Source organism: Canis lupus, chromosome X, assembly GCF_048164855.1.
Source record: "Canis lupus baileyi chromosome X, mCanLup2.hap1, whole genome shotgun sequence".
Lineage (NCBI taxonomy): Eukaryota > Metazoa > Chordata > Mammalia > Carnivora > Canidae > Canis > Canis lupus.
The window spans coordinates 61,912,283-61,926,115 of NC_132876.1; the positions used below are offsets into that span (position 1 = coordinate 61,912,283).

The 13,833-nt window shown below is 36.3% G+C and overlaps 1 long non-coding RNA gene across 1 annotated transcript in view; it reads left to right on the forward strand.

Annotated features, from left to right (window-relative positions):
- The first annotated feature begins 5,986 nt into the window (after positions 1 to 5,986).
- LOC140628067 (uncharacterized) overlaps positions 5,987 to 13,833 on the forward strand; it is a 37,063-nt gene continuing 29,216 nt past the window's right edge. The window contains exon 1 of the long non-coding RNA XR_012026487.1: positions 5,987 to 6,084. This is a non-coding gene — a long non-coding RNA (uncharacterized lncRNA). The remainder of the gene's footprint in view (positions 6,085 to 13,833) is intronic.

The window sequence follows — 13,833 nt, forward strand, 5'->3', positions numbered from 1 at the left end:
TGCACTATGCTGAAGATTCATAGTGGATTGAATGTATTTAATCACCTTGGTATATAAAAAAAAAGAAAATTCAGGTCCAAATTAGTTCTAGCTTCTTTTCTTTTTTAATAATCTCAGTCATTGCTAATGCTCTCACAAATCAATGCTGAGATCCTTTGAGAAAAATTAAATGAGTAAAAAAATCTGATGTTTCTGTTTACCTTGCAAAATCAGTGAAAAACATGAAATGATACCTGGCTATTTGCAAATTATATCATTCTTTTTTTTAATTTTTTTAAAATTATATCATTCTTAAAGTAAAATGATAGAAGAAATTTTTTTGTTCTAGTTTCAAGTTTTTATTTAAATTCCAGTTAATGGACTTATAGGGTAATATTATTTTCAAGAGTGGAATTTAGTGATTCATCACTTATAGAAAAGAGTGCTCACCACAAGTGTCCTCCCTAATACCCATTACTCATTTAACCAATTCCAGGCCCACCTCCTCTCCAGTAACCCTCAGTTTGATCTCTATATTTGAGTCTATTTTATTGTTTGCCTTATTCTTTTTCCCCCATGTTCATCTGTTTAATTTCTTAAATTCCTTATATGAGTGAAATCATACGGCATTTGTCTTTCTCTAAATGACTTATTTCACTTAGCATAAGACTCTGTAACTCCATTTACTTCATTGCAAAGGGCAAGATTTCATTCTTTTTGATGGCTGAATAATATTCCACTATATATGGACGTGATATAATCACATCTTCCTTATCCAGTAATTAGCCAGTGGATATTTGGGCTCTTTCCATAATTTGGCTCTTGTAGATAATGCTACTATGAACATTAAGGTGCATGTATCCATTCAAACAAATATTTTTTAAGTGCATAAATACCTAAGAGTGCAATGCTGGATCATAGGGTAGTTCTATTTTTTAATTTCTGAGAAAACTCCACACTGTTTTCCATAGTGTCTGTACCTGTGTGCATTCCCAAAAGAGTTCTAAGAGGTTCCCCTTCTTCTGCATCCTCACCAACATTTTATTTCTGTCAAAATGTCTTTTTAATTTTAGCCATTCTGAGAGGTTTGAGGTGATATCTCATTTCAGTTTAGATTTGCATTTCCGTGATGTGATGTTTAGCATCTTTTCATGTGAATGTTAGCCATCTGTAGGTCTTCTTTGGAAAAATGTTTATTCATATATTCTGCTCATTCTTTAAATGGACTATTCATTTTTTGGGTGTTAAGTTTGATAAGTTATTTATATATTGTGGATACTAACCCTTTATTAGATATGTCATTTTCAAATATCTTTGCCCACTTCCGAAGTTGCTTTTTAATTTTTTAGTTTCCTTTGCTGTGCAGAAGTCTTCTATTTTAATGAAGTCCCAATAGTTTATTTTTCCTTTTGTTTCTTTTGCCTCAGAAGACAGATTTGGTTGCTGTGGACCCTGTCAAAGAGATTATTGCCTGTGTTCTCCTCTAGAATTTTGATGGTTTCCTGTCTCACATTTAAGTCTTTCATCTATTTTGATTTTTTTTTTAAGTATGGTGTAAGAAAGTGGTCCAATTTTATTCTTTTGCATGTAGCTGTCCAGTTTTCCCAACAACATTTGTTGAAGAGACTGTCATTTTTCCTTTGGATATTTTTCCTGCTTTGTTGAAGATTAAATGACAATATAATTGTGGGTTAATTTCTGGATTTTCTATTCTGTTCCACTGATCTGTGTGTATGTTTTTGTGCCAGTACCATACTCTTTTGAGCAGTGCAGCTTTATAATATAACTTGGGGTGAAAATTTTATTTTTTCCTTGCTGATCTAGATGCTTTTTATTGCTTTTGTTGTTTGCTGAGGTTAGGACTTCTGATACTACGTTAAATAACAGTGGTGAGAGTAGACATCCTTCTCTTCTTCCAGACTGTAGAGGGAAAGCTCCCAGTTTTACCCATTAGGGATGATATTAAGTGTGGGTCTCGATAATATGGCCTTTATAATTTTGAGGTATGTTCTCTCTATCCCTACTTTCTTGGGAGTTTTCATCAAGAATGGATGTTATACTTTGTCAAATGCCTTTTCTGCATCTATTAAAATAGTCATATGATTCTTATCCTTTCTTTTATTACTGTGGTATATTGTGTTGATTAATTTGCTAATATTAAACCACTCTTTTTTTATAATAAATTTATTTTTATTGGTGTTCACTTTGTCAACATACAGAATAACACCCAGTGCTCATCCCCTCCTGTGCCCCCCTCAGTGTCTGTCACCCATTCACCCCCACCCCCAGACCTCCTCCCCTTCCACCACCCCTAGTTCGTTTCCCAGAGTTAGGAGTCTCTATTTCTATCTCCATTTCTGATATTTCCCACACATTTCTTCTCCCTTCCCTTATATTCCCTTTCACTATTATTTATATTCTCCAAATGAATGAGAACATACACTGTTTGTCCTTCTCTGATTGACTTACTTCACTCAGCATAATACCCTCCAGTTCCATCCACGTTGAAGCAAATGGTGGGTATTTGTCGTTTCTAATGGCTGAGTAATATTCCATTGTATACATAAACCACATATTCTTTATCCATTCATCTTTCGGTGGACACCGAGGCTCCTTCCACAGTTTGCTATTGTGGACATTGTTGCTATAAACATCGGGGTGCAGGTGTCCCGGCATTTCATTGCATTTGAATCTTTGGGGTAAATCCCCAACAGTGCAATTGCTGGGTCTTAGGGCAGTTATATTTTTAACTCTGTAAGGAACCCCCACACAGTTTTCCAGAGTGGCTGCACCAGTTCACATTCCAACCAACAGTGTAAGAGGGTTCCCTTTTCTCCTAATCCTCTCCAACATTTGTGGTTTCCTGCCTTGTTAATTTTCCCCATTCTCACTGGTGTGAGGTGGTATCTCATCGTGGTTTTGATTTGTATTTCCCTGATGGCAAGTGATGCAGAGCATTTTCTCATGTGCTTGGTGGCCATGTCTATGTCTTCCTCTGTGAGATTTCTGTTCATGTCTTTCGCCCATTTCATGATTGGATTGTTTGTTTCTTTGGTGTTGAGTTTAATAAGTTCTTTATAGATCTTGGAAACTAGCCCTTTATCTGATACGTCACTTGCAAAAATCTTCTCCCATTCTGTAGGTTGTCTTTTAGTTTTGTTGACTGTGTCCTTTGCTGTGCAAAAGCTTCTTATCTTGATGAAGTCCCAATACTTCATTTTTTCTTTTGTTTCTTTTGCCTTCGTGGATGTATCTTGCAAGAAGTTCCTGTGGCTGAGTTCAAAAAGGGTGTTGCCTGTGTTCTCCTCTAGGATTTTGATGGGATCTTGTCTCACATTTAGATCTTTCATCCATTTTGAGTTTATCTTTGTATATGGTGAAAGGGAGTGGTCTAGTTTCATTCTTCTGCATGTGGATGTCCAATTTTCCCAGCACCATTTATTGAAGAGACTGTCTTTCTTCCAGTGGAATCAGAAAAGACCCCGAATAGCCACTCTTCTCACTGTAGCATTCCAGCTGGTCTCTCTTTAAATCTCAGGCCAAATTCGTAGATTTTCAGGATGATTTGAAGGTTATCTAGGTAATTTGGTGGAGACAGGTGATTTGGGGACCCTACTCTTCAGCCATCTTGACCCTTCTCCTCTAAACCACTCTTGCCACACAGGAATAAATCCCACTTGATAGTGGTAAATGTACTGTTGGATTGAATTTGCTAGTATTTTGTTGACTATTTTTACATCTGTGTTCATCAATGATAGTAGCCTATAATTCTCTTTTCAATTAGGTCTTTGTCTGGTTTTGGAATCTGGCCCTGCAGAATGAGTTTGGAAGTTTTCTTTCTATTTCTATTTTTTTAGGCAGTTTGAGAATAATCGGTATTAATTTTTAAAAATTTTGGTAAAATTCCCCTGGGAAGTCTTCTGGCCCTGGGCTTTTGTTTTTTGGGAGATTTTTGATTACTGAATCGATTTCTTTGCTGGTTTGGGGAGTTAATTTTTTTCCTGTGATTTACTTCAAGTTTCATAGTGTTGTGGTCAGAAAATGTGCAGGGTGTGATCTGAATCCTTTTTGCTTGTGACATAGTATGTCATCTATTCTGAAGAATGTCCCTTGTGCACTCAAGAAGAATTTGTATTTTGCTGCGTTAGGATGAACTATTCTGAATATATCTATTAAGTGAGTTTGGTCCAGTGTGTTATTTGAAGCCATTGTTTCCTTGTTGATTTTCTTCTTAGATTATCTGTCCATTGATGTAAGTGGGGTATTAAAGCCCCATACTATTATTGTATTAGTATCAATGAGTTCCTTTATGTTTGTTATTGTTTTATATATTTGGTGCTCCCTTGTTGAGTGCATACATATTTGCAATAGTTAGATCTTCTTGTTGGATTGTCCCCTTATTATGATAAAGTACTTTTCTTCATCTCTTGTTACAGTTTTTAAAATGTAGTTTGTCTGGGTGTGCCTGGGTGGCTCAGTTGGTTAAGCATCTGCCTTTGGCTCAGGTCATGATCCCAGGGTTTCCTGATTGAGTCCTGCAACTTGAACTCCTGCTCAGTGGGGAGTCATCTTCTCCTTCCTCCTGCTTATGCTCTCTCTCTGTCCCCCTCTCAAATAAATAAATAAAATCTCTTAAAAATTACAAAATAAAACATAGTTTGTCTGATATAATTACTACTAGTCCAGTTTTCTTTTTTGTGTCCATTTTCAGGATAAATGATTCTCTACCCCCCCCACTTTCAATCTGCAGGTGTCTTTAGATCTAAAATGAATCTCTTATAGTAGTATATATATGGGTCTCATTTTTTTTAAAAAATCCATTCTGACACCCTATGTCTTTTGATTGGGACATTTAGTCCATTCATATTCAGAATAATTGTTGGTAGATATGAATTTAGTGCCATTTTATTATTGGTTTTCTTGTTTATGGGGATTTTCTATTCTTTCTAGTTTTTGTCCTTTTTGGTCTTTCTTTACCACTGAAAGAGTCCTCTTTAATACTTCTTGCAGAGCTGGTTTAATGGTAATGAGATCCTTTAGTTTTTGTTTCCCTAGGAAACTCTTTATCTCTCCTATTCTGAATTATAACATTGCTTGATAGAGCATTTTTGGCTGTAGATTTTTCCCATTAAGGATGTTGAATATATCATCCCACCTCTTTCTTGCCTGTCAAGTTTCTGTGGAAATATCCGCTGCTAACCTTATTGCTTTTTCCTTGTAAGTTAGGATCTTCTTTGTCTTGCTACTTTTAGAATGTTTTCTTTATTTTATTTTGCTAATTTAACTACACTATGTCTTTTTTTTATTTATGATAGTCAGAGAGAGAGAGAGAGAGAGGCAGAGACATAGGCAGAGGGAGAAGCAGGCTCCATGCACCGGGAGCCCGATGTGGAATTCGATCCCGGGTCTCCAGGATCGTGCCCTGGGCCAGAGGCAGGCGCTAAACCGCTGCGCCACCCAGGGTTCCCTAATTTAACTACACTATGTCTTAATTTTCACCTCCTTTTGTTCATTGTTATGGGAGTCCTGTGTGCTTCCTGGATGTGGATGTCTGTTTCCTTCCACAGATTAGGGAAGTTTCAGCTATGATTTCCTTAAATAAAGCTTCTGTTCTCTTTCCCCTCTCTTGTTCTTCTGGGATTCCTATTGTATGAATGTTATTACACTTTATGGAGTCACTGAGTTCCTTATGTCTACATTGGTGTTGTAATATTTTTCTTTTTGTCTTCATTATTTTCCATTATTTTATCTTTTATATTATTTATTTATTCATTCCTCTGCATCTTCCATTCTTATGTTCATGACATTTAATCAGTTTCTAATCTTGGTTATTGCATTTTTCATTTTGTGTGCCTAGCTTTTAGTTCTTTAATCTCTGTAGTAAGGGACTCCCTGGTGTCCTTCTCTGCTTCTGTCATGCCCCGTGTGTATCTTTTTGATTGTTACTTTCAATTTGTTAGAAAAGCCCATATGTTTCCTTCTCCTGAGAATATTGACTTTATGAAGAATAGGTTACATACTGTCCAGGTCCTGAGACTTCAGGACATGTCTTTGGTGTATGCTTTGTGCACTCTGCTGTTGTGTTTTGGATGCTCTTTCCCTCAGGTCAGTCTTTTTCAGACTTTATCCTTGCCTTCAGTGTGAGTGTTTGGACCTTGGCTAGAGTGTGGTGACTTTTAACTAAGTGTGCTCTGGTCTATTTGTTAAGTGACCTGATGTTATTTCCACTAGAGCCTAAGATTTGCAGAACTAAACATGGCAGACATGATGCATGCAGGGGGTTTGTGCTGGTCTTCTGGGGGAGGGTCCCAGTGCACACTGGTCTGAGAAAAACAGCACCAGCAGAGAACAGAGGCACAGAGCTTGGTATAAGGTGTTTAGATCACCAGTGTTGGTGTTGTGGTACATAGTGAAGTTAATTTATGCTGAGAGGCATGGGAGAGAAATGGCACCAGCCCACTCCCAGGTCCCTGGAGAGAATTTATGCCTTCTGCCACTCAGGAAGCCCTAGCATAATAGTGAACTACCTCCCTTTTAGTGTTCCAAATATCCCTCAAATTACTACCTTCACATTGTCTGTCTCTCCATCTGCCTGCCGGAGCAACACAGTGTACCTTGGGCTCTATCCCAGGGAGGCTGACTGAATTTTAAAACTCCAAACTTTAGGGATCTGGTTTGGTGGGGACCTGCACTGGTCCTCTGGGGGAAGGTCTCACTGATACAGGTTTGTCCCAGAAGGGTAATCTCACCAAAGTAGAGGGGCATGGAGTTTGTAGTAAAGCACAGCAACAAGCCAGTTTCCAGGTTAACCACTGGGAGGTGCATCCCAGGAAATCCTCAGATCATGCAGTCTATACTGGGCTATCTGCCCTCCTTCTCCAAAGGAGCACTGCAGCACCCTCAGGGCTCCATATCAGCCATGCTGTGGACTTCTAAAACTCCAGTTATTGAACCTCACTCATTGTAAAAACTCCCCCAAATAAGCCCCTCTCCTTTTCCCAATCACTGGCTTTGGGGAAGTGTTTTCCTTGTGCGATCTCCTGTGCACGCTTCTCCCTCTAGTCTTTCTCTGTGACTAGGACTTCCTCCCCTCTGCAGTACCCATGATCTGTTTCTCCCCTAAAATACTTCTCCACACCTACTTTCTACAATGTGGCCTCTTCCCTCCCTCTAGTTGTGCAGTTTGTCTCGTCAGTCTTCAGGTCAATTTATTGGGTATTCAGAATGATATGGTATTTATCTTGTTTTGTTTGAGGGGTAAGGCAATCTTAGGTTCCTCCTAGTATTCTGCCATCTTAGTTCTTCCCCTAAAAGAACATTTTTAAAACTGGAGATCACAGTCTATTAAGTAGTGAAGTCAAGTCATTGTGTCACAAACATCATTTTTATACAATGAAGTAGTGTAAAGATGTATAAAAATATCTGTCACTTAGAACAATAATCATTTTGTGAAACTTTTGTTTCAGTTACATATTTATGTGTGTGTATGTATATATGTATTTGTGGACAGAGCCATATAATCTATTTTTGAACTGTGGATAGTAGTCACAAAGACATTTGTGATAGAAAAACCACCAATCCTCTTGTCCTGGAAGGGATTTTTTCTCAGTTCATCATGTTTTGTATCTATTTTCTACTCTATACATTGAAACGGCGAAGATTTATGCAGCACAACATAGCTACTAGAGATATTGCCTGGAGGCGGGCACAACTTTTCAGACATGTTTACTAAAACAGAGTACCAGTTGCTCCGGTAATTCCAAATAGACCTAGTTTCCTCTGTAGGGATAGTTCCAATTTCATATAAGTTGAATACCTGAGATGGCACATCTTTGTTGTGAATCTGGGCCCTGTAGCATAAATTGAAACCTTTAAATTATAATTTAGAAAAACAACCCTCACGTATTTCCAGTAACATCTAATGTGAAAGTGTAGGGGACTGAATAACAAAAAGTTAGACAGTTAAAACCTAGGAAAGATATTGTATCCTAAGTGTCGGTGCCTGCAATGATAGAGAAATAACTATTTGGGATTTTGTTACTGAGGCCAAGAATATGTAAGTTGTTGGCTGGACTTCTTTGAAATTCTTCTTTGCATTAGTTCTTCTTGAATAGATCACCACAGAACTAGAACTTTTCTAGATATCTTTTCAAATTGGTTATACTCAGGTGGCTTTGAACTTTAAATAGCCAGCATCCATGTTCTTCCAGTGTTCTGACAAAGGCAATGCTGTCATTTAGAACCACCAATATTTCTAAGTAGTTCATATAATCCATTGCCTTTCCATTAGGTGTCATGAGGTGGCAGAAACTTTTGTTTGTCTCTGAAGGACCCTACTAAACATTTATCTTCATCAATTATTGGGGTTTTATAACTTATGCTCTACAAATATAGCAAGGTACTGGCTTCCTAATAAGGCATATTATACAGCTTGTATCTGGTCATAGTAACTGTGAGTATGATAATCCATGCCCATTTGTAATTTTTCACACTTTTTCACATTACCACAGTAGGTAAGGTATGTGGACAGAATGATTTCATATGATTCCATTAGTTGACAGTTCTTCAATATGATTTCTCAGACCATTAATCTCGATAAACCAGACCTTCTAGATCACTAGCTATCAAGTGAGGAAAAATTTGTCATTCAGGAGACATTTAGCAATGTCTGAAGTCATTTGTTTTCTGTCAAAACTGTGGGTGTATACCTAATGGGTAGAGGTCAGGGGTGGTAGTAAACATTATATAATGCCCAAAACAGCCCTTCCTCGCCCAAAACACAGAATTACTTGTCCAAGATGTCAGTAGTGCTGCTGCTGATTTTTAAAAATACTGTCCTGACCCCTATGTTTGACCCCAAATTTTCTTTAATCATTCAAAGCTATAGTAACTTATTTTCTTCATATACCCCTTCATTTACATGGATACTCTATTATGGCCTGAGTCCTTATCTTCCTTCTCAAAATTTTTCTTCTACTTCCCAGAACTTGAATAGTTCTTAAGCTCAAAATTATGTTAACTAAGATCTTAAACTTAGAGTTTTCTAAGATGACAGGCAAGAGAAACAGAGATTGAGAAGTTATTGTTGTGGTTGTCGTTGACTTGGCATAATTTATTTTAAAAATAATTTAAGTATAGTTGACACACAATGTTACATTATTTTAAGGGTGTGGCATAAAGATTTGATAAGTTTATATGTTATGACATGCTCAACACAAGTGTAGCTACCATCTGTCACCATACAGTGCTATAACGATATCATTGACTTACATTCCTTGTGTTGTGCCCTTTATTCCTGTGACTTGTCATTCCATAACTGGAAGCCTGTATCTCCCACGGCCCTTCATACATTTGTCCATCTCCCACCTCCCACCCCTCTGGCAACCATCAGTTTGTTTTTGTATTTATAGGGCTGATTATACTTTTATGTTTAATTATTCACATTTTTTTTAGATTTCAGAGTTGTTTTTGTTTCTATTTGTCTTTAATTTTGGTGAGCTAGTATGCATAACATAAAGGGAGTTTTGTTAAGGATATTATTAGTCTGCTGATGGAAATAATATACTGGTACTTAAAATGGCTAACATTAGGCTCATCAATGTCATGTACACCACAGCAGGGTTGATTCAGCTCACCTCAATGGCTAATGTGGAGAAAATTAATGAGTTCAATTTTAAATATGATAGTTTGAGGTGTCTATTGGTCATTCAAGCAAAGATGTCAAGTAGGTCATTAAATATATGGAATTAGAGGTAAAAATAGATGTGAACATTATCATTTTATAGATGGTAATCAAAGCCACGAGACTGTATGGTAAGAGCTAAGAATATAATACAGATTTAGAAGAGAAGGTAGTCCATGACTAAACTCTTCAGATTAAGGATCAATTCAGAGCCAGTGATCTTTCCACTATATCAAGCTCTCTCAGACGGAAGGGGAATTGCATTTAACAATTTAATAAAATTTTATATTAAACACTTATTATATGGTGGCACTATGGTAGGCTCTTGGATACATCAGTAAATAAAACTGACAGAAACCCCAGACCTTAGAGGAGCTTACGGTATAATAAGTTTCTTTATAACAAAACATGGGTTCCAGAGGTCTTCCCACTTATAATCCTCTGGTTCTCTGAAAACCCAATACCCCATATTCACTATTAGAAAAAAATTCTAGATGCTACCTTATTCTCCCATTTTCTCTATTCCAGCATCTTTGTTTGATGTTGTAGGTGACTTTAGCTTTCCTAGAAAACTGTTGGTTGTTTTGAAGAAGTGAAATAGATAATGCAGCAATCCAGATATTAGGCATTGGCCTCAGGCAAAGGGAAGGGGAAAAATGTTACAAAAAAGGAATAATAGGTATTCATAATGAAATAAATAACATTATAAACCCAAGTTAAGATAAGTGAGCAAAGAATTCTCAGTTCTTAGACTACAAAATATAACAAAGGTAGGACAACATAGTTACACAGTATTGGAGGAAGTAAGGGTAAAGATATGGGCCTGGTTTGAAAATGCCAGTATGCATTAGGAAAGGAAAAATTGTAGAGGGAAAATAAGTAAACTCAAACAATCATATTTTTTATTCTTTATCTTTGCCTTTGCTATCTTGGACTGAGTTTTACTCCCATCAGGCAAAAAATTTATATGAGTAAGAGAACATTAAAAAATGCATCGAACTAAAAACTAATAATAAAACTTTAGACTTTCTGAGTTAATTATTATTATTATTATTGAAGCGTAATTAACATGCCATAGTCTATTAATTTCATGTGTGCAACATAATGATTTGACATTTGCATACATTGTATATATTTAAAAAATAGGGATGCCTGGGTTGTTCAGTGGTTAAGCATCTGCCTTTGGCTCAGGGCGTGATCCTGAAATCCTGGGATTGAGTCCCATATCAGGCTTCCTGCATGGAGCCTGCTTCTCCCTCTGTCTATGTCTCTGCCTCTTTCTGTGTCTCTCATGAACAAATAAAAATCTTTTTAAAATAAAATAAATATTGTGTAGGATATATCTTAAAGTAAAGGAAAATATCCAAAGTTCATATATATTAAAAGTTGTACTTTATCATAGATACACTGTTTTTTTTAAAGATTTTATTTATTCATGAGAGACACAGAGAGAGAGGCAGAGACATAGGCAAAGGGAGGAGCAGGTTCCCCGTGGGGGACCCTAATGTATGACTTGATTCCAGAAACCTGGGATCATGTTGAAGGTAGTTGCTCAACCGCTGAGTCACTCAGGAGTCCCATAAATACACTTTTTAAACTAAAAAACAGACAGTATTTTAAAAGTGAGTTAGATAGTAACCAAGAGAGCAAAATTATCCTAGAATCTTTGCTTACCATTTTGATCACTGTTTGAATTCTTCTTCTACCTCAGGTCACCCTTAGTTCTTCCTATAACCCATGACCATCTGGTGGGCATTCTCACTGGACTCACCTTAGCTTAAAGTGTAAGACATGACCATAATATTATGAAATCCATAGTTCCAGAAGCACTACACACATAGATGAGCTGGTAATAATCCTTCAGTCTTTTCTTTTTTTTTCTTTTTTGGAGTAAAAAAATTACAGAACTATTGAGTATGTAATCAAAGGTCTTACTTTTACATATTAGGACTCCACATCAGCATAATTATTCTAGCAACCAGTATTTGTTAAGAACAGTTTCCTTTATCTTGGTCAGTTTATGAAGTCCCCTACATAATTCTGTGAATACTCAGGACTCACAATTCTGACCAAGGCAGGATATTTTAAGTATCCTGCTGATGGAAGGATATAGACATTGATCATTCTGTACATTCGAAAATGTCACTTCTTATGGCAAACCTATGTTGGATTAGTATTAACAACCTGGATGAAAAAACAAAAAACAAAAAACAACCTGGATGGTATGTGACCTCCTCCTTATGAAAAGATGACAATACTTCCAGAGAAGGAAGTAGACACTGTGGAAGAGTACCAGTTGCTGGAAAGGTATACTGTGTAATGATGCTGCTCTGAACATAAAATTTCAAAAAAAGTTTTCTACACTTTTATGTGAGAAATTTATTCAGAGAGCCATGGATGTTTGGACCTGTGTGTATAACTGAAAGTCTATCTGTATACCTAGACTCATCTCTTAACCATCTTGGTTCAATTTATCACAGCCATAACTGAGTAAATGGATCTGCATGAAAAGTCAGCCACTCTATGTATGTGTGCCAGGCCCACCAGCAAGAAATGCTACATCTATCCAATAATGATAAAACAATCAGCCAGATTCTCTTCCTATAGCTTTATTTTAGGTCAGAGAAATCTTGGCTGCCTATAGAAACTGCTATAGATCTATGTACTGATATTTCAGGGCAATGAGGAAATCTTCATGGTCCAGCAGGCCCAGATTCACTACAAGCCTCAGTTAGATTTAGTGAGAACATGTAATGGGTACCTGATGCTAAGAGAGACCAAAGGTAGAAAGTTATATAGGGCTACTCATACTGATGTGGACATTTAGGCTCAAATGGTCTAGGCCTATAACTGAACTATCATCTGTAGCATACTGAATTATTGCTAAACTACACTTAGCATCTGTGCCTACTGACAATGTCAATAATCATAAGCTTTCCGGGTGTGCCTGCTTTATCACTCACAAGGACAGCTAGAATGTCCAAAAAAAAAAAAAAAAAACAATTTACCGAGACATCTTCTTAGAGAAAAATGTAAGGGAAACATTCATGTTCACTGCTCATGTTCATCTCCTGTTCACTTGCTTATTGAATAAGCAGTTATTGAGTATTTACTATGAGATAGGCACTTGGGATATAATGTTGATTAGGACAGACAAAAAGTATATGCCCTATGAAGCCTACATAATAAAGTGGAAGACAAAAACAAAACAAATAAGTAAATTATATAGTATATTAGGAAGTAATACATGCTTTGGAGATAAATAAAGCAAGGAAAGGGGATAAGGAGATTAGTTTTAAATGTGATCATAAGAGTTCTCCCTGAGAAAGTGATATTTAACTAAATACAGGAAGAAGCTGAAGAAGCACACCTTATACAGACATACTCCAGATACATTGTGGGTGTGGTTCCAGACCACTGCAATAAAGTAAATATTGCAATAAATTATGTCAGTTTAACTTTTTGATTTCCAAGTGCATATAAAAGTTATGTTTACACTATACTGCAATCTATTAAGTGTGCAGTAGTATTATGTCTAAAATATGTGTGTGTCTTAATTTAAAAATACTTTACTGCTAATATATGCTAACCATAATCTGTATTTTTAATCATAATCTTTTCATTGTTGTTGGAGAGTCTTGCCTCAAAGTTGACGGTTGTTGACTGATAAGAGTGATGGTTACTGAAGGCTGAGGCAATAGCTGTGGCAATTTCTTAAAATACAATACAGTTTGTCCATTGTTTGACTCTTCCTTTCTAGAACTATTTCACTATAGCATGTAATGTTGTTTGAGAGCATTTTACCCACAATAGAACTTTTTTTCAAAGTTAAGTCAAGCCTCTCAAACTCTGTCCCTGTTTTATCAATTATGGTTAGATAATATTTGAAATCTTTTGTTGTCATTTAAAAAGTCTTCACAGCATGTTCAGTAGGGGTAGATTCTATCTCAAGAAACTTTCTTTGCATCCATTAAAGTTTTATTATGAAATTGTAGCCATTCAGTCAAATATCCAAGCTTCACTTCTATTTTTGGTATTTATTATTTACATTTTATTAAAAAAAACAAATAAAATTTTAAAGTTGAAATTTTAAAATTTTCTTTACACAAAGTAAAATAACTGTGAATTAAAATTGTGCTAGGTTGGAGGTCTAAGTTGATCAAATTAATAAT